Source organism: Rhipicephalus sanguineus, unplaced genomic scaffold, assembly GCF_013339695.2.
Source record: "Rhipicephalus sanguineus isolate Rsan-2018 unplaced genomic scaffold, BIME_Rsan_1.4 Seq525, whole genome shotgun sequence".
NCBI lineage: Eukaryota > Metazoa > Arthropoda > Arachnida > Ixodida > Ixodidae > Rhipicephalus > Rhipicephalus sanguineus.
In genome coordinates, this window is record NW_023615434.1 from 118,675 (window position 1) to 141,119 (window position 22,445).

General features: G+C 46.0%; 1 pseudogene; it reads left to right on the forward strand.

Annotated features, from left to right (window-relative positions):
* Nucleotides 1-22,445, forward strand: part of LOC119377637 (histone acetyltransferase KAT6B-like) — a 115,888-nt pseudogene that overhangs the window by 87,690 nt on the left and 5,753 nt on the right.

Genomic DNA, 22,445 nt, shown 5'->3' on the forward strand with positions numbered 1-22,445 from the left:
TTTGTGCTTTCTTCACTTCGGACCATGCACGGGTGGCGGAGAGCGGCCTGTTCGTTCAACCGTGCGAAGACAAGCATTTGCAAGCAACGCGCACTACGTCTCCGCGATGCTCTGACGGCCCTGCACGACAGCGCGCGCGCTTGGGTTGCCGCTTAATAAAACACGCAGTATACGCTCGCTGTAAGTGCATCGACGTTTCTCGTGCCCGTGTCGCTCACAACAGCGAGCTAGTTTCGTTACGCGAAGCAACGCCACTTCATCTCGCACGGCGCGGCGGCGGCGAACTTTCGAACGGCATGGCATCGCGCCTTGTACTGCTTGTACCCCGTCACCCCGAACAGTTTACGCCACACGTGCAGCCGAGCCGATAGCTGCAGATGACTGTGATAAGGTTGTCGACGATAAATCATAATGGCACGTTCATCGCCGGCCGCCACATCTCCTTCACATCTCTTCTGATGCTTATCCGTGAAGGAATCACCGCAATCGCGCGGAAGTCGTAATCAGTGATCGGCCGGTCTCTGCCGTTACCGAAAAGATGAAATACATTTTGCGGCACATTGTGACGTCGACGCACTCGCAGTGAACATTTAAGCGCCGAAAAGTTATCGCGGTCATATCGCTTATTGCATTTTATGGCTTCTTGCGTTCCAAGGCATAGGTTCATCGTAGGCTGTCGTAGCTGCAGAGAACGGCGCCAGGATAGGTTGCGGTGTGAAAGCTGACTGCAAGGCTTCATGCTGCCTACTATTTCTTTGTTTCTTTCTCTTATTCCCCACTGCCATTCTGCCACTGAAGAAACGACAGGAACGAGCGACCTCGCTCGTAGCGTCCGAAAGCAGCGCGTGCGGTGCTCGTCGATCTCGGGTATCTTCGTCACGAGTAAACTGGACCGCGGCACGCGGAGCGTGCGCCTCTCATGCTTTAGAAGGCCTACTTTAACTTTTTTTCGCCTTGTATACGATATTTTTACCGCGACTGTGTCTGAAGTGTTCGTTGTAAAAGTAGGAGGCTTTGAAAAATGTTCGCTACATGTGGACGCAATTTCAATGGGTAGCATAGGAAAATCGCAAGTGCACCGAAATATGGTCGTTATAACCGATAGATTGTTATATCTGGGATCGTTATAAGTGGGTTCGACTGTAGTCTATTGTCGAAAACTCTATTGTCGTTAACTTCACCATCATAGGCTCATATAAAATCAAGGGCAAAGTTTCATTTTTAAGTAGAGTTGTGCAAATAGCGAAATTTTGAGTGTGAAGCGAATTCGAATAATAAAGTTTGAGTGCGAATCGAATAATTTTCTAACATGTCTCGAATATTTTTCTAATACTTCGAAGCGAAATTACTAGGGATGGGTGGATATTCGGATGTTTCGAAATACTTTAATATTCTAACGAATATTAAAGTATTTGAATTTGCTTCAATACGAATTTATATTATTGAAATTTCGAAGTATTCGAAATGAACAAATATTTGTATGTTTGACCGCACATAACCCCCTGTAAAGGTGGTTTCACTGCAGCGTCGGGTTGCTGTACCGTGAAACCACCCTGCCAGGGGAAACCTGCACTGCCGCGAAGCCACACTTCAAGGTTAAGTGTACATTTTTTTTTTTTTTTAATTTAACAGCGTGTTATATGGGCTTATGCGCTAAGTATAGTAATTTTTAACTGGTAACGTATTGTACCACTTATATCTCTCACCCTACGCTATTCAAATTTTGATACCATTCAAGGTTTCTTCCACTTCATTTCGAACCAAAAAAAAGTCACAGTTTCGCCGCAAGGGCGAAGCAATGAATGCGATAGCAAGAAATTAATGCTATACGAAGTGAGGCTCGCCAATGGATACTCTGAGTTTGAACAGCGCTCCTGTTGCAAAGGCGGCCCAAGCAGCAAAGGAAACTAGCGTGCTTGAAGTGTCGAGCTGTGACACTTGATAGTTCGCGCTCATCTTCTGTTTGTTCGTTTAGCGGCGTCCCTTGAGCGCGAGTGGCTTTCGTACGCTCCTAACATGACGCGGATATCACGGTGAAAGCGTGCACATTCCTCTTCCCCTCAGCACGAGAAAACCGCGCGAGCAGACAGCGGAAGGGCAAGGTTCTCCCTGAGCAAGTATAAGAAGAAGCGAGCGAGCTCGCCGACGACTTTTAAATGCGCCCGTCGCGCTCCTAACGCCATCTCGCTGGTAATGAAGAAACGCTTATAAGTGCAGCCGTCTCTGAGTCCGTCCAGCGGTAACGGGTGCGTATATAACGCTCGCCGTTAGCTACGTGGAGGATCTGCGTTTCGTGGCGTAGTGGATAGCGCCACTCGCTGCGGAGCAAGAGGTCCTGGTTCGATTCCGCGCTTAAGAGCATTTTTCTGAATGATTTTTCTTTGGGTCTTTTAGATATATATACATACTTATACATATACGGTGCATGACTGCGGCGACGTCGACGGCAAAATCCAGCCGAGACTGTCCATATAATTGCTATCACAATAAAAGTGACATTCACTCATCATCATCATCATCATCAGCCTGTCTACGCCCACTGCAGGGCAAAGGCCTCTCCCATGTTCTGCCAATCAACCCGGCCTGTGCTTTCTGCTGCCACGTTATACCTGCAAACTTCTTAATCTCATCTACCCACCTAATTTTCTGTCTCCCCCTCCGCGTTTGCCATCTCTTGGAATCCAGTCAGTTACCCTTAATGACCATCGGTTATCCTGCCAACGTGCTTGTGCCCAGCCCGTATCCATTTTTTCTTCTTGATTTCAACTATGATGTCCTTAACCCCGTTTGTTCCCTGACCCACTCTGCTCTCTTCCTGTCTCTTAAGGTTACACCTATCATTTTCCTTTCCATCGCTCGCTGCGTCGTCCTCAATTTAAGTTGAACCCTCTTTGTAAGTCTCCAGGTTTCTGCTCCGTAGGTAGGTACCGGTAAGATGCAGCTGTTATATACCTTCCTCTTGAGGGAGTGGTAGATTACCATTCATGATTTGATAATGCTTGCCGAATGAGCCCCAACCATCCTTATTCTTGTTATTTCACTCTCACGGTTCGGCTCCGCGGTTACTACCTGTCCTAAGTAGACGTACTCCTTTACAACTTCCAGTGTCTCGCCACCTATCGCAAAGCGCTGTTTTCTGCCAAGATTATTCCACATTACTTTAGTTTTATGCATATTAATTTTCAGACCTACTCTTCTTTCCGTATCCAGTTCAGTAATCATGAGCTGTAATTCGTCTCCCACGTTACTCATCAATGCAATGTCATCAGCGAATCGTAGGTTACTGAGATACTCTCCATTAACTCTTATCCCTAACTCTTCCCAATCTAGGGCCCTGAAAACCTCCTGTAAACACGCGTGAATAACATTGGAGAGATTGTGTCTCCCTGCCGTACGCCCTTCTTTATTGGGATTCTGTCGCTTTCTTTATGGAGGACTATAGTGGCTGTGGATCCGCTGTTGATTTCTTCCATTATGTTTATATAGGCTTCGTCGATGCCTTGATTCCGCAGTGCCTGCATGACTGCTGATGTCTCCACCGAATCAATGCCTTCTCGTAATCTATGAAGGCTATGTATAGGGGTTGGTTGTATTCCGCGCATTTCTCTATCACTGATTGATAGTTGAATATGGTCTATTGTGAGAATCCTGTACGAAATCCTGCCTGGTCCTTGGTTGATTGAACTCTAATGTCGTTTTAATTCTGTTAGCAATTACTTTTGTAAATAGCTTGTAGACAACGGACAGTAAGCTTATGGGCCTGTAATTTTTCAGATCCTTGAGTCCCCTTTCTTATGGATCAAGATGATGTTGGCATTCTTCCAAGATTCTGGTAGCTTCCCCGTCGAGAGGCACTTCGTATACGGGGTGGCCAGTTTCTCTAACATAATCTCTCCACCGTCTTTCACAGGTCTGATGTTACCTGATCCTCACCAGCTGCTTTGCCTCTTTGCATTCCCTTTAGGGCTTTCTTTACTTCTCCGGTCAATATTGGTGGGATGACATTCACTCATACCTAGTTCCAATTCTTAAAAATATGTGCCAGGGTCATGAAGAAAATGCTCAATTTTTCTTATAATATGGGGTGAGTACTATTCGAACTATTCGATTCGAAATTATTCGACCAAATCACTATTCGCTTCGAACCTCATATTTGCTAGGGGTGTGCGAATATTCGAAATTTCGAATATTTTTCGAATAGTGTTCGCTATTCGATTCAATTCACACTGGAATTTTACTATTCGAACTTACCAAAAACAAGTACAGTCAACGTCCGATTGAAAGTGACCCCTTCAGGTTTTCAATATGCTTACCTCATTACACTCTCGTATTGCGGCAAAAGCTGCCTTTCAAGCTCTGTTACGGTCGAACTTTGTCAAGAACAGTCAACGTCCGATTGGAAGTGGTCCCTAGAGTTTCAGTATGCTTCACCTCATCACACCCCGGTATTGCGGCAAAGCTGCCTTTCAAGCTCTGCTACCGTCGCAAATGATTAACTCAAGAAAACGCTGGTTCCAACATGGAGATGAAAGATGTGGCAGAGTTGGGGGCTCAATTAATGCTTTTTTGGGCCTGAAATTTGGGCAAGAAAGTCCAAAAAATTGGAAGCCGAAGCTTTTTAGCATCCAAAATTTCAGATGTTATATATCGATGTCTACGAGGCAGATTTGGAACTCCTGACTTGAAGGGAGCACACCTTTGTCTGCCACATCAGTTGGGCTTCTACAGAAGTTGAAAGGGGAGGAGAGGCTGAGGAAATGGCATCTTTGCCTATCACGTGTGAAGTGTTGTCGGCAACACTTTGGTTGCACCAAATCATCTACATAAATAGGATTCGGCCTCTACATTGCCTCATTCTTGATAAAACAACTATGAAACATCACCCCGCCAGTGCTTCATCAACCTAGCGAAAAACACTTTCATGTTGCTATCTCATAAGAATATGCTTAGGAATCCTCTCTAACTTTTTTTCTGCAATTTCGCTTCGAAGTATTCGAACAGTATTCTAGAAATATTCGAAAAATATTCGGTTCGATTCGCACTCGCACTTCAATATTCGAATTCGCTTCGCACCCAAAATTTTGCTATTCGCACAGCTCTAATATTTGCTATTCACCCATCCCTAGAAATTACATTTAAGAAGTTGCAGAGGATTCCTAAGCATATTCTAAATTACATTCTAAAAACATTATAGCTCCGCAATGGCACAAGCGGCCGCCGCCATTTTGGGCTTGTCGGAAGAACATTTTTCCCACCTTCAAATTTCCCGCCTCAGCTAGGTCCTCGATTCAAAGCAAGCGTACAAAAAGCAAATGTTTAAAGTTCGTTTTGGAAGTCCTATTGGCTGCATCCGCGATGTTGCTCCGGCATCCTCACCATTGGTCCGGTGCTCGCTCCGGGAGCGCGTCGTCTGCTGCGTGCGCCTCGTGAGGTCACGGGTGTCGACAAGTACAACTTAGTGCAGTCTGCTTTTCTGCTTGCACGAATACGTGTACCGCTATAAAAAGTGCGTTTCTTGAGGTTTTTTTACGCTAACCAGCCTTTGCAGATGCTAGTTCCTGCTTTGCGGTATCACAAAGATTTCGATGTCGCAAACATTTCACGAGATGGTGTCCCTAAAATTCTACATTCACACCTCGATATTTAATACTTTTTTATCTGGGATGACGCCAAATGCACTATGTGATGTGCTTGAACAAAGTGGCACCTACATTGAAATGATTTGGCGAATGGCTGGTACAATGATTGCCGTATTTACTCGATTCTACCGCACCCTCGATTGTAACGCACACCCGTTTTCCGCGACCAAAAAAAAAGAAACATCGATTGTAATGCGCACCCATTTTCGTGAGAGAAAAGAACAAAAAAATGTCCGCAGGAGCCAGACTTCGCGCATTCAGAAGGACAAGCATTTGGGTTTTAAAGAACTAAAGTTTCAAAAAAGTAAAACACTAAGTCAAAAAGCAGGCCTTGCCGTTAAAACTGTCACCACTACGGCGGCGATACGAGTCGCGTAATGGATCAGTCCTCGTCGCTGTCGGACAACTCCTTGTCGCTGTCAACGCACTTCGGTTTCGGGAAACCGGCCCTGCTTTGGTCACTGAAACCTTACGTGAAGCTTTGCTGTAAAAAAATCTCTTGCTTCTGTTTGCGCCAGTCTCGCACGCACGTTTTTGGAACTCGAACGACCGCGATGCGGCCCGATTTCCGTCCGTCTCTGCACATGAATAAACTATTTTTAAATGCGGCATCGTGGTGCATCGTCGAGCATTTGGAGTCGGCACTTCCATGCCGTTGATGCGAACGCAGAACGGGATGACAATCTCCTCAGCACACGTACGAACTGAAACAATGGCACAAATGGCCAAGGCACGTAGGAGGCGGCCATTTTGAAATGCCGATGGCAATACGATAACCCGAGTTTTTTTTTTTTTTTTTCGGTACTCAATTTTAACGTGCGTGTGATTTTTGGACTCGTTTTACCGGAAAAAAGGTGCGAATTAGATTCGAGTAAATGCGGTAACTAGCGTCATACTGACCGTCCATGCACTCGCTTAGAGTGCATACAAGCTCAGAAGGCGAAATGCTTGTGTATATCGTGGAGGCATTACATATAAGCATTTGTACTGTGCTAACACTACGGAATAAGTTACCCTCTGGGGATGTGCATGACGTTCGCACACATGCGAACACTGTGTGGCTAGCAGACTACGCAAGGAGCATCCACACTACGGGGTTTCGTCTACTCTCATTTTTTTTGTGACCCCACGAGATAGTATGAAGATTCTCACTGTATTTGGCTCGCCAAGTATGGACCCGCATTCAAGATTAATAGGGGAAATAGAAATTTGTATTCAGTCAGTAAAAATTGAGTCTGACAAGCCCATTTGAGGTGCAAGGGCAAAACACATTTATTTCTTAAGACATAGCGGGGCTCTTTGATTTTGAACTTTTGGTAGCTAGTTGTTCTGACAGAAAGCAACGCCCTGGTCACGTGTGTTTGAAATCCGAGATGCCTGAAGATGCCCGAGATTGCAAATCGAATGCTGTTACAGCCACCACAAACGTACACAAATGCTACCGTCGTGGCAGCAAACGAAACATTGCCCCTTGTGAGCGTTGGTTCTTTCTGCATTGCCCGCTCGGAAATTTGTGGCTAGGTTTGCCGAAGAGCTGAAGCGATATTCTCAAGCATATGCAATGGGGATACAATCACGTATGTTCGCAAAATCACGCGCGACTCGCCCGTTCGTGAACAAACTGACGCTGCTCGCTAACGGCTTAACAAGTGTTACTCTGCGCAGTGCATGTAACAATCATGGTACAACACGATGCCGCGAATCACGCCGCGAAAGTGATAGTGTTCCCGAAAGCGACAGCTGCCCGCGGTTATCGCATACGTCGCACGTACACGTTGATCAGTTAGTGTACTGTCTTTTAACTTGAGACATGTGTCAGTACGTTCACTGCCACTCATAATCGCACAATCTCACATGGTGGAACGGGCTTTGGAAGATCACACCAAGCGTAATGGCAACAGAAAGTGAAGTCCCCAAGCGCCTGCACTGCAATCCGACGAGTCCTTACAAAGATAGCAGCGAGCGCACGTCGTCTCTTTTTGGCGTCTGATAGGCCAGAAACCTTCCAGAATTCTTCCAGAACAAATTTGTCCTGGCCACAAAGGAAGGAAGGGACTGCCATGATTCTGGCAGGTTCTGGCGACACGTGGGTAGGCAGAACTGCCCAGCCAAAGAAAAATGACCGCCGTCTGGAAGTGTGCCGCGCGGTAGGCAGAGCAATCGGAAAATGAACGCGCTCTGTGAGAAAAGTGTGGAGGAAATGACGTCTTATCGGCCATACGCACTGGGCACAATGGCGGCGTTGCTGTGGTTACGTGTATAGTGTACTAGAATAGTTTCCTAGTGATGCGTCTGAGAAGGACGCGCGTGCCCGTTTGTGTAGAAGCCACCAGGCGCCGCCACTGCGCCTTTTTCTAGTAGGCCGTCGCTCTCTCCCCCGCTGCGCTCAATGCTCTCCTTCTCCGCGTTTGTAGGCGTTCCTTAAGCACCGGACTCTTTGATTGCTGCGCAAAAAGACTGCATTTACTATAGTATAGTGTAAGAAATTTTGTGAAAACCACAGCAACATACTAGTATCGACAACGTCGTCTGCTAGCGTAAATGCCGCAGACCGGCGGATTCATTGCAGTTCGGGACATCGCCTGCAGCAGTATCTATTCGCATTTTTATCATCCATTTGCACAAACCCATCATATGAGCAACTCAGCATGTTTTGCTTCTGTTGCGCAATATCTAGCACAACATTTAAATCACAAGCTCATCGCAACTACACAAAAGTGCTCAGCAACGTCTACGCTGCGTTGCTATGCCAGAAGGCGTACGATGAAATAACGGCCTCGACGGACGCATACTGATGGTGGTAAACTTTTCGTGTTTCATTCTCGGTTACAGAAACGCAGCTAAACAAGATTATTCCGGCGTTTCCTTACCTCATTTTACGGCGTGCAATGAGACGTACTACATGGAAGCATCCCACATGTAAGCGTCCGTAGAAAAAAAGTGATGCACCATTTTTTTTTCTTTTTCACAAGAACTACGACGTTGAACGTAGCGTCGCAGGGGACGCGCACGAGGCAAGCAGCTGCAAAGCGCGTCTGAACCGGCCCAAACCAGCGCCCCTATTGCCGGCCTATTGTCCCTGCCTCCTGGACGCGTCACTAGGAAATTATTCTAGTACACTATAGTTACGTGGCACAGCGTGGGCGCCATGTGCGCTTCCCTCGGTCTTGTACCGAACCGTGGCGGGCTGGAAATGTTCGACAGCATCCATTCTTTGCGCCACATTGTTAGCTCCACAGTGTTCTCCCGTCTTGTTGTTGTATCCATGGGGTCTGAACGAAAGGGTGTGGAACGAGTACGCATCTACACTCAAACCTCGATATAACGAACACGGATATAATGAATTATCAGTTATAACGAAGTAAATGAAGAATAGTCTTGTCACAGCTACAGTGTTAGAAATAAATGTTTATAACGAATTTTCAGATATAACGAAGTTATTTTCGTGGCAGATGTGACTTTGTTATAATGAGGTTTGAGTGTACGTACCATGCTGCAGATGAAGGATTTGCAGTGCTCAGCGAAATCACAGAACGAAACCACTGTGCTACAGAAAAGACTTTTTTTTTTTTTAAAGCCGTTTGAAGATTTTCACTGCCAGCGTGACCACCTACCATCGGGTCGTTGTTTGATTGACAGAGAGCTGAGGTAGTGGCTGAAGGGGCGATCGAGCATTGAGAGAAGACACGGAGGGGACAGTGGAGTGATTCGGAGAAGGTGCGGAGGGTGGAAATTCTGCACCAAGAGCTTCACAAGTACACGAGGGGCTTTTCTGCACATGTGAATGAGTTTTTGGCTGCAGAACCTATCATACAACCGCGGTCTGCCGCGGTGCAGAACGTTGCTGCCGAACAATCATATTTTATGGGAACATATTAACATGTAGCTCTATTAGGTTATTGTTAGTTTTCGCAATTGCAAGCGTAGGGGCCGAGAATCGTACTAAGCGGGAACATATCAACAAGGTTCTATTGTACAATCGTACAATGTAGCACCACTGTGCTGTCTTGCTGGCAGTTTATTTAGGTGTTCATTGAACCTGCATGGTACCAGTTTGCTGAAGAATTTCACAGTATGGTATTAAAGGTAAACCTTTCTAGGGTTTACTGGTGATAGAGCTTTGCAAGAGATCCAGTAAATAACAATTGCATGTGGCACATAGATTTATATGGTGTTAACGAGCACATTACAAGCAGGAAAAACAGTGCTAAACAATAGAACGAAGAAAGGCCACACACTATGGGCACAAACCACAATCCTTTCTTCCCTTCATTGAGCACTGCTTTTTTCTGCTTGTAGTAGAACCAACCAGACCAAATACATAGCCTACAGGGAGCACATGACAGCTTCCGCATATTTAATATAGTGATAGTGTGGCATTATGAGAGTTAAGATTGAAAATGTTGAGGCTTAAAGGGGCCCTGCAACACCATTCTTAGTTATATTGGAATAGTCTCATTATTGACGTATGACTCTTCACGAGTCATATGCCGCAAAAATTTTTCGAATCCGTCAAGTCTAAGTGGTGTTACCAAATTATAGAGATCACGTTACGCAGCTTTCTCCCTCAACTCAACGCAGCGAGCGCGCGGAAAGCTGCGCGCGGCGTGAAGGGAGGGAGGGAGGGCGGAGGTGCGAGGAGAGACGTCAGCGCCGGCGGCATTTTTTTTCATTTTTTTCTCTCTGGCGTCTCGGCTGAACCACGTGGTCTGTGGCGCCACTTCCGGTCGGCTCGCGCGGTCGTCGTCGAGCGGCGGAGTCCATGGCACCGTGTATCGCGCGTGCTTGAAAACTGCGAGTCGGTTTGGTAATGTTGGGTGTGCACCTCGAACTGCCGTAGTGTTTTCATCGCTCTGCCAACCATGGACGCAAACTTGCGTGCGCGTTTGGAACGAATGACAGCTGAGATGGGTTTCGACCCACACTCCGATACACCGCCTCGTCGCACTGCTCGCGCTTGAATCGTATTCAACACGGCAAAGCTGCGTGCACCCTTCTCCCAGTGGCGGTACTTCGATGCTGTTTGCTCTTCGAATGCGGGCGCACAGCGAGTGCGGGCTGACAACAAAGAACTAAAGACTAGAAGAAAGGATCGTGGGGCATCGGGCCCGCGCGGACCCATCCCCCGGCTGTCTGCAGCTACCGTGAAAATGCGAGTCTGCTTGGTTGCTGTGTCGCGGTTTTCTCGGGAACCTGAGACTACGGGGAGGATACGCCGAGGTACGGCTCGATGACATACTGAACAGACAGCGAACGGGACTCTCGCCATACAGCGAACACAGGTATCCTAAGCTGGCCGGCGCCAGCATCCTTATCGGAGAAATGCTGCACCGCTGCCTCGGTTGGTCGTGAGAACGTGCCGATGATGCAGTTTCCAGCTGACGAGGCAACACTCGAACGGCTGCCACTCTCAACGGCAACCGGCGATGGTCAAAGTACAGAAATATTCACGATTTCGGCACTGCACATGGTGAAGAAGAACCAACCACGCAACTAGGGACCCTAACGCAACTACGAGCAGACGAGCTGTCGGTAGACCGGAAGTGCTAATATTACGTTTGTTCGGTGTTTTAACGGCATAACACTATAAACATACATATTATCTACTTATTGAACTCAAAATTAACAATTAAGGGGAGATGCTCCTCGGAAAATGTTTTCTTTAAGTATTTGTCACAGCTCAATGAAACTTTTCACCATTTATAGAGTTTGAGCTCCTCTTTTCAAATCTGCTTTTATTTTTTTTTAGCTCATTGGTTAATTTTTTGCAGACTATGCATTTGTCAAAACAGTGCATTTTTGTGCAAGCTGAGGCAACAATAGTGAGCATCAAAAACACTAAAAAAATAGCTGATATTGCTCCTAATGAACTGAGAAATTCAATAAAGCAAAAAACGTAGGCTAACATAAGTGTGTTAACCTAGAAAAAAAACTGCAATGCTGAGTTTCAGTTTTACCATTCTCAAGGAAGAAACTTATGAAATTATCTTGCTGAATATGCTTGTGGAAAACTGTGAAAGTTGTTTCTTTGAATTCAGGACATGTTAAACTATAAGCCTGCCAAATTTCATTACGATCTGACTACATAAAGTGCACAAATTTTAGTGCACAAACTCTTAAAATGCAGCAAAATGAAGACTGAGAAAAACATGTTTGAAAGCTAGACTACAGTGGATGCTACGCTAGACTACGATAGGGAAACGATTTTTTTTTCTTCTGTATTTTCAGCAAGAAAGTTGCGTTGTTGAAGTGGGCTCTGGGAAAGAGGGTTAGGCCTACATTCCCACGAGAAATCGAGAGCCAGCAACGTCGCGGATCGAAATGCCGCGTGCTTGAAATTTGGATAAATTCGCGCTATCACGAGCCACCACAAGGGCTTTTATTGCATTTTTTATAGTTTCTAGTTGATTCTTAGCTTTGATTCTTTAATATATTAAAGAGGCTTGGGGGATTACAAAACACAACAAAACACAAATTCAACTTTTTCGAAAAAAATCTCGATTTTCGACCCGCATCTCCCCTTAAGGTAATAATGAGGGTGTTGTCGTGATTATAACATCAGCCAATGGTGGAACTGCCGACAATCGCGTCATATATTGCGGACTAATACATCATTTGTCGAGAGAAGAGGGAGCGATTTTCAGCTGACTTTGAGAATTTATTGTAAATTCCAGGCCGCTCGCTTCGCTTTAATATTTGGCTCGCGTGTTCTCGGGAGCCTCGACTACTGATTGGCAGCGCTTTTTGACCCTGCTCAAAAAGTGTTGCAGGGCCCCTTTAAGAAAGAAACGGACAATGACAACTGTGCAAGTATTTGTTGCTGGTTTAAACCCATTCTGCAGTAGTTTTACATGCATTCTTGAACTTATCACCCATGATGTGGTACCACGACCAATTTTCATAATGCCACTTCAGATTTGCGGCATAGCTGTAAGTCTGTCCCAAAGTTTGTGATCTGTTCGCGTGTACAACTTCTGCAATTACCTTGGCATTGCTATGCTGAGCTCGAGTTCTTTCCTTCTTTGCAAAAATTGTAACTTTGTCGTGTTGTCACCCATTCTTCAATTCTATGGTACATTCAGTCATGTTTCAGCAGCGAACTCTGCTGTTCGCGTTTCCTGGACACGTTTATATCGAATGGACCTTTTTTTTTACATATAATGCTTTGCTGTAAATTTTGGTGGTATAAGGTAAGCATATGTGCATTCGACACTGTGCCAAATTGACTTTTGCCTTTTCAGGGACCTGTGCCAAAACGTAAATATGCTGGACCACTGAATTTGTTTTGGCTATTATCAATTCATTTTTCATTTTCTGGCTTGGTCATTGTTTCGATGTCACACCCAGAGCCTTAAGTAAATGGGAAGAAGTTCTGTAACATTTCTCTTGCCAAACTTTGCTGCACATGAGGGACTTCCGCACAACAGGCATTGCATCTAGTGCACTGGGCCTGATTTAGCATTTTTGTGGCAATTAAACAAGAGGGATAGTAAACGTTAACAGAAGCACAGCTCTATTTTAAAGCGATGTGGTGTTATGCTCATTTTAAGTTCATTTGGTATTCTTTGGCTTATGGACCCTTGGATTGAAGAAACAATGTCCCACACATACTAACGTTGAGGTCGAGCCCTTCCCCTTTACTAATCCTTCATTGGCTCTTTACAGATGTCCAAAGAGGAATCTACGCCACCTGTGCTGGCTCCAGAGGATGCCTTACCACCGACTGTCAGAGCAGCCAAGAGCCCTGTTGCTGAAGGAGCTCCTAGGCCACCAGTGTTAGAGGCATTTGAGAACAAATTCTACTGGACCATCTACACGAAGGGGTACAAAGCGCTTGAAGAGGATGCTCCGAAGAGGCAGGCCTCCTAAGGTGAATTTGTCTCACACTTCAGGGTACTTTAAAGAGCCCCAAGTTTCTGGTGGTTGCGATTACACCAGCACTCCTTCTGATGGCAGTTCCCATAAACTTTGTTGTGAGGCAAGCACTGGCCTAACAGTTTAGAACGGAATGCAGGACTGGGTTCTGTGAATGGCATTTAGGGTACCATGTGTGGTCGGAACAAATCAAACCCCATGCTGTTTCCTGTTTACCTATACAATTTACTAACTTCATTGTATTTAGCAGCTTTTTAATTGTAAAAATGATCAAGAAGATAAATTATCTGAAAATCTCATTTTCATTTCCTGTTACCATTCTTTGATTCCAAGATACAGCTAAAATTTGGTGTAACAATATTCAATAGAAAAAGTATTTCTCTAGGGGTGTTTGAATATTTGAACTTTCGAAGATTTTTCGAATAGTGTGTACTATTCGATTCGATTCGCACCGGAATTTGACTATTCAAAGTATTCGAACTTGGCAGTCAACGTCCGATTTTTCGGACTCTTTAGGGACCGCGAAATCGTCCGAAAAAACGAATTCATGCTTTTTTATTCTGCTCAAGCAGTCAAACCGCCTCCGCCACATCCGAAATAGCTTTAATGCTTCCCAGTACATTTATCAGGCATTTTGGTGCACGCCCAGACTCGTGAATACATTCGGTACCTGCCATGAGCCCCGCTTAACTACATGCTAACTGCCAATTGCAAGTTTGCATCTCGTGAAGCACGCCACTGATACCAGCCAAGTGTGGAATAGATTAGGGCTCTCTCGGCACAAAGACTGTGGCGCAAGAGCGGACGACTCGTTCGGCTTTCCTCAATGCGCACACGCAGCAGCAAATAACATTTGCTGCTACGTTCTTAGTTGTGTGCAGCACATCGCCAACTAAGCTGACGGCCATCACTGCCAGGGCGCTTGCTGTACCGTACGCACACATTGTCATGAAAGTGATTGTGATGCCCACTCTGTTCCTGACTGCACACTGGCACGGAGATGGCGAGCTGCTTTCGTTCATGAAGGCAACGCGTCTGTGTGGCGCACTTACCGTTTATTCGAATATAGGTCAACCTTTTTCCCGAAAATGTTGCTCATAACCAGCTATCGACCTATATTGTGACCAAAGAATCTTGACCTATATTCACGACCAAAACGCCGAGCTTATGGCGTTCAACTGCCGCACCCGCTGTTCTTCAAGCAGTTTCTGCTACATACGTACATTATATACCATAAAATCTGGAATAAAGACCACACGGACCACATCCACCTCCCCTTTTCTGACTAAGTAATTAAAAAAAGGTTATTGATAGTATAGCCGCATACCGCCTTTTCAAAGCGCCCCGCGAAATGCAACCGCTCCGCCTGTATGCGATGAAACCCACGATTTCCCTAGGTAGGCCGTGAAGTCCCTAGCCTGCTAGCCAAGCTGTGGTGCCGCCTCGCTCTTTGTTCGGCGTGGCGGCAGTGACGCTTCGCATTTGCTTGTCACGTCGGCAGAGTTATACAGCTGACTTCAAGCGCCAAGTGATATTTTTTGCCGAGAACTCGAGCAATTGTGCCGCGCAGCCCGAGCACTGGTCGGTCTCTTCGTATACCTCCCATAGGACGCGAAATTCAAATGCTCCGCCGACGCAAGCGCCACAGCACCGAGAGCGCTATTGAGTTACGCCCCTTGCAGAAGGCCGCCGAAGCTCAGGGGGCGATGACGTAGCGATTACGTTGCTTGCGTCATCAGGGCAACAGTAACAACAGCCGCTCCCCTCCACCCCTCTGCCTCCCTCTCCGCGCGCCGTTTTCTTTTTTTCTTCTTTTTTTTTTGTGCGCTTGCTTTTTCTCCTTTCTCATGCCACGCACCGTTTTTTTATATTTTTGTACGCTTGCTTTTTCCTCTCGCGCGCCGGGGTTTTTTTTTTTTCTTTTTTTTTTTTCGCGTGCGCGTGCTGTGCTTGGCCGCGCATTCGTGTTTGCCTGCAGTCAGCGTGTGCTAGAGCATAAATGATGAATTCACCTACAACATTTCTGTTAACTCTTTTTATGTTCTGTTTCCGAAACTCAAGATTTGCATGTAATGGGGCACGATACAAGTTCAGGAGAAGAACAGAAGGGAAGAATTCACAGTGTGTGCATGACTAGACACAAAAGTTCATTGTAAAATTTAGAAATGAAAAAATCGAACACATTGAAAAGTGTAGGCCCTTTGACGTACACACATATAAGAAACACGATTTTCATTTGGTGCAATACCGAGCAAAGTGCAGAGGAGCCTCTGATGAGAGGTAATCATGTAGTTTAAAAAAATGTCAGTGCATGACAAACATAACAAACACAAATATGTAAATATGAAATGATACGAAACACAAAACAACCTGTTACATATTTGCTCAGATTTTGCACAAATATGCATGAAATGCTGGGCACCTTCACCAGATAAACAAATGAAAAAGATCAGATTTAGCACAGTAAGTAGTACATTGCACTAAAAGAGCAAGACACAATACAGTAAAGCTCGTTAATTCGGATTTCTAGAAACCGGAAAAATGTCCGAATTAACCAAATGTCTGAATTATCGATGGTCGAAATAAACACAATAGCAAGAGTTTTTTCACATACCTTTACTTTACAAAGTAATCGCGGATGCGTGTCTGTTTTCGAGCAGAAATTCGCACGGACACAATTTTTCTGAGCCCTTCAAGGTGCTCAGCAGCTCGCATGCTGTCTGAGTGCCAAAACAAAGTTCTTCATGGACGACGAGGGCCTCCGCGACTTCCTTCACAGTGCGAGGAGGCCCGTGTGGCTCATGGTGTGGCTGTTCCTCTTCAGCTCTTCGTTCTCGGATTCGTTGCCATGCATCACTTCCTTGACGATGTGCTCATCAGACAGACCCCATCCGCAGTGGCAACGCCATCATCAATGCCGATATAATCCTCTAGTGTCACTGCATCAGCTAACACTCCGAAATCCTGCCCATCGTCAGCACCGTCGTCCGGCGACACTTCGGTATCGCTGGAGTCGGGTACAACAAAGCCACTGTGCCTGAAACAGTTGGCAATGGCGTGCGCAGGTGTTCTGCCACACATACACAAGAATGCTAACTGCGCTCAGGAGACTCGCGTCGTATTGTTTGCCGACGTCATGGCACAGGAGCAACTTCTTGTCGGCAGAGGCCATTTTTCAGGGCACGCAAAATTTCTACTTTGGTTGAAGTCCTTCGCCTCGTACTTGGGCAGCTTCGCCGGCGTTGCCATCGGCGGAGAGTGCATTCACACGAAAAGTCAGCACAAAAGCACCAGCAACAATCAAGCTAAAGGAGCCGTACTGAATTGTTCCTCGATAAAACGGCGTTCAACGATGCAGCACACCAACGGGAACAAAGCAATAAATGGCACGGCCAACAACACACGCGAAAAAAAAGGCGTTCAACCAGTCTCAAGTCAAGCCAAGTCAACAAGTGATGTCCATGGCGATGCTGCGTTTGAGCTTCACTTTTGTTCCGAATTGTTCTTTTTTCGTTTTCGAGCCTCGCCAGCGGCCCGAAAGTTGCCGAATTTCCGATTTGCGGTCAAATCTGTCCGATAACGAGCGCCCAGTCTCATAGAGTATCTATATTTAGAGGGACCAGATGACGTGTCCGACTTCAACCGATTTTCCGAATTAAGAGCTTTACTGTACTAGGCCACAGACACTATTGAGTAGTTAGCTTTAGATGCTTATCGTAAGGGTTAGGGCACGTTGCTGCCTGCCACCATCACGCTTCCGTGCATTTCCGGTGCTTATACGTAAAGACATCGCCGTACTGCGCCGTGACAGTGGCCCCTTCAGAGTTTTGATTTGCATCATCCCATCATACTCTGGCATTGGGGCAAAGTTGCCTTTTGGACTGCTACAGCCGCGAACAGATTGACTCACAAAAGCGCTGGTTCAAACCTAGGAGATGATAGATGCGGCAGAGATGGGGGCTTTAATTAATGCTGTTTCGGACCTGGAAGGTGGGCAGAAAGTACGAAATATCGGACGCCGAAGAGTTTCCGCGCCTGAAACTTCAAAATGTTCTTTACATTGACATCTATGGAGCAGATTAGGAACTCCAGACTCGCAGGGAGCGTGCCCTTGTCTGCCACATCAGTTGGATCTCCACAGAAGTTGGAGGAAGGAGAGGTTGAGGAAATAGCGTCTTTCCTTTCACATGTAATGTGGTGCCAACACCACATTGGTTGCACCAAAGCATGTACAGTCGCACACGGATATATCGAACTCGAAGGGGATCATGAATTGGTTCGATATATAAAAAAATACAGGTCCTGAGACCTTACCAGTGGTGGACGATCACCTACAATCGGTGCTTCAAGAATGACACTAATTCCGCACACACGATGCAACAGAATGTTTTATTTGCTCGCAAAAAAAATCACTTATCTTGGCCTGCTTCTTCGTCTTTGAAATGAAATTGAAGACGCTGGCCTCGATCTTATCGAGGCTGTCCAGGTGCAACACCCTGGTTCCCTCCATGTCGCTGCAAAACATTGAATCAAGCCGAACGCTGCCGCCACTTCAGCGGCGGAGTACGCGCATGTAGCCGCCGCCTCGTCCAGACGAGCTTCGTCGCCACTTGAGCTGCCGGCCTGGGCATCCTGGGTCCCTGCGACCGCAGCTACAATGACCTCGTCGTGAGGCTCGCAACAGCCTGAACATTGCAGTCCGCTTCCACGAAATCGTCCGCAGACACTTCGGGTGGAACGGCAGCCGGGAAGAGGGACGACAACTCAAGAAGCGCATCGTCTATGTGCTCGTCGTCGCCGTCTTCACCGGTTTCCACAAGTTCCGCCGTCACGAAGCTGCCTTCCAGAAGCAGTTCGCCACTGTGTCCGTCGTCAGTCTCGCCAGGCGCCCTCGCCATTTGAATGGCACCAAGCAGGTCAACCTTCAGCTCGGTGCCCATGCGGAGGTTGACCAGCAGCCTATCAAGAAGTCGCCTCCTGTAGCCTACCTTGAAGGACTTGATGAGGCCCTGGTCGAGCAGTTGCAGCTTCGCTGTCGTGTTAGCTGGCAGAAACTTCAGCTCGATGTTTTTGAGCTCGCAGGTGAGCACGCACACAAAAGAGGAATGTGGTGGTATGCGACAACTCACGGAAGTGAACCCGCCAACAAAGGTGTGCAAGTTAGAGAACGCGCCCAACAGAAGTACAGTCCAAGACCTCTCGCCCTCACGTTTTCTAGCGTTTCTGGTGTCGGTGGAGGCGTGGTGCCGCGAAGGTCGCGGGGTGCAGCGAGTGCCGGAGCGCACCTTCCAGCTCGCACGGCGTTCGATATATCCGATGGGGGATAAAAATACTGTTCGATATAAACGTGCCAATTTCTATACTTTTTTACAAAGGATTTTCAAGGGGATAATTAGAGTTCGATACAGCCGAAAATTCAATATATGAGGGTTCGATATATCCGTGTTCAACTGTACATGCGCATCCGATGCCCACTCAGTCAAAGCGATGCTGCTTGCCAAAACTGCTGCGAAGAAGACCATGAAAGACGAGATCATAGATAGCAACAGCGTAGTTTTGAAAACACCTTCGCGGCCAGTGCACAGATTGAAAACAGAACTGTTTGCAGCAACCACTGGCACGAAACCGCGGTTGCTAGCGATGCGATCATGATAGCAACTGCGCAGCTATGAAGGTATGTGGCTAACGCAGCGGTAGATTATAGGCAATAAAGTTGTAAAAAGGCTCAAAGCATTTGGGCATTCTTGTCATTCGCTTATGACGGTGGTGGAGTGGACTTTGGCACTTAGCTTTCAGTTGGCTCAAGCGAAACTTTGATGTGTGCGTTCGCAGCAGCCAGCTGCCCTGTCCCTTAGTTCTACATTTGTGTGTGTCCGAGAAAGACGTACGAGAGTTCTTTCAACGGAAAAATGCTTTGTGCATATAATGGTTAAATATCAAAATGGGTTTTTTTTTTCATTTTTTGGTGTACAAAATTTCGGGTGATACGAATCTTTCACTCTCCCTTGAGATTCGTATCACTGAGATTCTACTGTAATGAAGTTGGTGTAATGGAGATGAAAAAATTTGTCATTTCAAATGGTACGCTCAAACCTCAATACAGTGAACTCCCGTAAGAAACTCAGTTAAGACGAATTCTCGCTTATGCTGAACAACACAGGGCCGTTTGTTTGGTTTCCCATAGACTCAATGCAAAAAAATTCGCTTAAGACGACCGCCCAACTGTACTCTTCTGTTAAGACGAACTTTCGCGGTGATTGACAACTGTGAAACGAATACTGCAGTCTTGGTGGGGCAAAAAAGCAAGGAAAAAGCAAAAAAGACTGAGAAAAAGCAAAAAAAGAAAGAAACGGCGGGTGGGGGAGGTGGGGGCTTTATCAGCAAAGAAAGCAACAAAAAAAAAGTAGGGGGATTTACAACTGAGACCCCCAAGCCATTGCGTCCTTTTGTATTCCCCCGCTTTTCCCTTTCCCAGCTGGAGTACAAAGGAGAACAGAACACAAGAGCTTGGGGTAGTGAAAGAAAAAAAGGAGAGAGAGAAAACCACAAGGGGAACAAAAATTCTCTGTGCAGGGGACTCCATCAGAGGGGTCAGGTGCATTGTCATCGCCATCACACAATGGCCGCCGAGCATTTGAGCCATTTGAATCATAGAGTTTCCTAAAATTAACTAGAGGGGACTCTGGCGCTGCGATCGTTCAGCTACCATGGAATGATGGGTAGTACACAAATTTGCCTAGTCTTCGTGCTTGCGTCTTCAAACGTACTTGTGGCTTTGTTTATTGCTGTGTTTGGCGTTCGTTTCGGATAAAAGAATAGACCGTTGTGAACTTCGTGACCAGATTTGAATCGGTGAGCCTAAAAAGTTAAGTGGTGAAGTGGAACTACTGACTTTTGCTGAATTTAGTTTTGCGACAAGTGGATGCAGCCGACGCGGAGCCAAACGGAGCCGAAAAAACGAAGTTTAGACAAATTTGTGTACTACCCATCATTCCCATGCTGGCTGAAGCGTCATGCATTGCAGCTCCCATAGACACTAGCGCCAGAGTTCCCTCTAGTAAGTATTGTAGGAAACTCTATGATTTGAAATATGGAAGCGCACAACAAATGAAGGCTATTTTGCACACGAATATAGCTGCCTTGTGTCTTTTCGTGTGCGGTGTGCGAGGCTTGTGACCGTGAGTAGCGCGATGGATATCTTCAGCTGCACGTCGATCAGGAGAGTTACTACGGGCCGAAAACTGGAAAATATCCGGACCTCGAAGAAAACCTTGCAGACTTTCTTAAGCAACTCAGCGTATCATGACTTTGTCAAGGCAACAGCACGCGGCCGAGGCGTATCCAGAAGTGATCTTAAAACCAGCGAAACAGGCTCACGGAAGAAAAGGAACTGCCAGGACAATAAATTTACATTATTTGAAGGAAAATTGTGCTTCTCTCTCTCCCCCCCCCCCCCTTTTTTTTTTTTTTGTAATCGTCAACGTAGGAGCGTGCTACAGTTTATCATTAAAATGTGGTAGCAGTATCTTCATGAATTTTTTATTTTTAAACCGGCGACATCAGGTGCTCGTACGATTCGTGTAAATACTCTACTTGAAGGCATAGTTTTATCAAGCTGAGCCAAATAAATGCTTTCCTTGTCTTTTTGGCCCCCATCGTAAGTCTACTCCCGTCAGTGTTTTCAAGTAGCATATTTGGATGCAGTTCGCATGTTAGCATGTCTCTTTTTGGGGGCACTTCTGATAAGCCGAACTCCTGAAGACGAACAGATGACCGCAGTCCGTTCGAGTTCGTCTTAACGGGAGTCTACTGTATATAACGGAAGTCTACAGTTAAACCTCAGTGATATGAACCTCGCGGAGTCGCGCAAATTATTCTATAATATGAAATTCGTATCACTAGAAACATGGATACAGTAGATTCCTGTTTAGACGAACTCGAAGGGACCGCAGTCATTTGTTTGTTATCAGGACAGGAGTTCTGCTTATCAGAAGTGCCGCCCCCCCCCTCCCACCCACCCACCCCCCCCAAAAAAAAAAGACATGCTAACGTGCCAAGTGCATCCAAATATGTTACTTGTAAAACTGTAGGGAGGAAATGACAAGAGAAAGCATTATTTGCCCAGCTTCACAACAACTATGGCTTCAAGTAGAGTACTTGCACGAATCTAATGAGCTCCCAATTTCGCGGGTTCAAAAAAATATGCTCATGAATATACTGCTACCACATTTTAACGATAAAACTGTAGCACACCCCTATGTTGACAGTTAACAAAAAAAAAGAGAGAGGAGCACATTTTTCCTTCAAAGAATGGAAAATTTATTCTCCTGGCAGTTCATTTTCTTCTGTGAGCCTGTTTTGCTGGCTCTAAGATCGCTTCTGGATACGCCTCGATCACATGCTGTTACCGTGACAAGCCAATATACGCTTACAGTAAACTCTTGATAATTCAAACTTTCAGTCAATTCAAACAAATCTTAAATTTTTGGTTGGTCCACTATGTTTTCAGTGTATTTAAAGCTGCTTAATTCAAACTGCCTCACTGCACAAATTTGGTTAATTCAACTTTTTGCTTGCCCATGTCTGAAAATATCTGCTGCCTTGTTGCTTCTAGCTGAACATTCAAGTTTTTCTGTAACTAACATTCGCAAATAAAGCTGATTGCTTGCCTACAATACGGCCAAACTAGCCAAACCTTGCGCACCAATAATCTCGTGCTGACGACGGAAAAAAAAACTGTATGGCCTGGCCTTGATCTATCGCATGCCAAACATTTCTTAGTCACTTTTTCTGCGTTATGCCATGCGGGGAAAGCGTCTTAAGTATTAGAAGGGCTAGCAACTGTCGTGGGACGCAACACTTCGTCCCTTAATTACACACCTGTGCATGCCTTGTATAATAACAAGTACCAGTATTATCGCTGATGTCTAA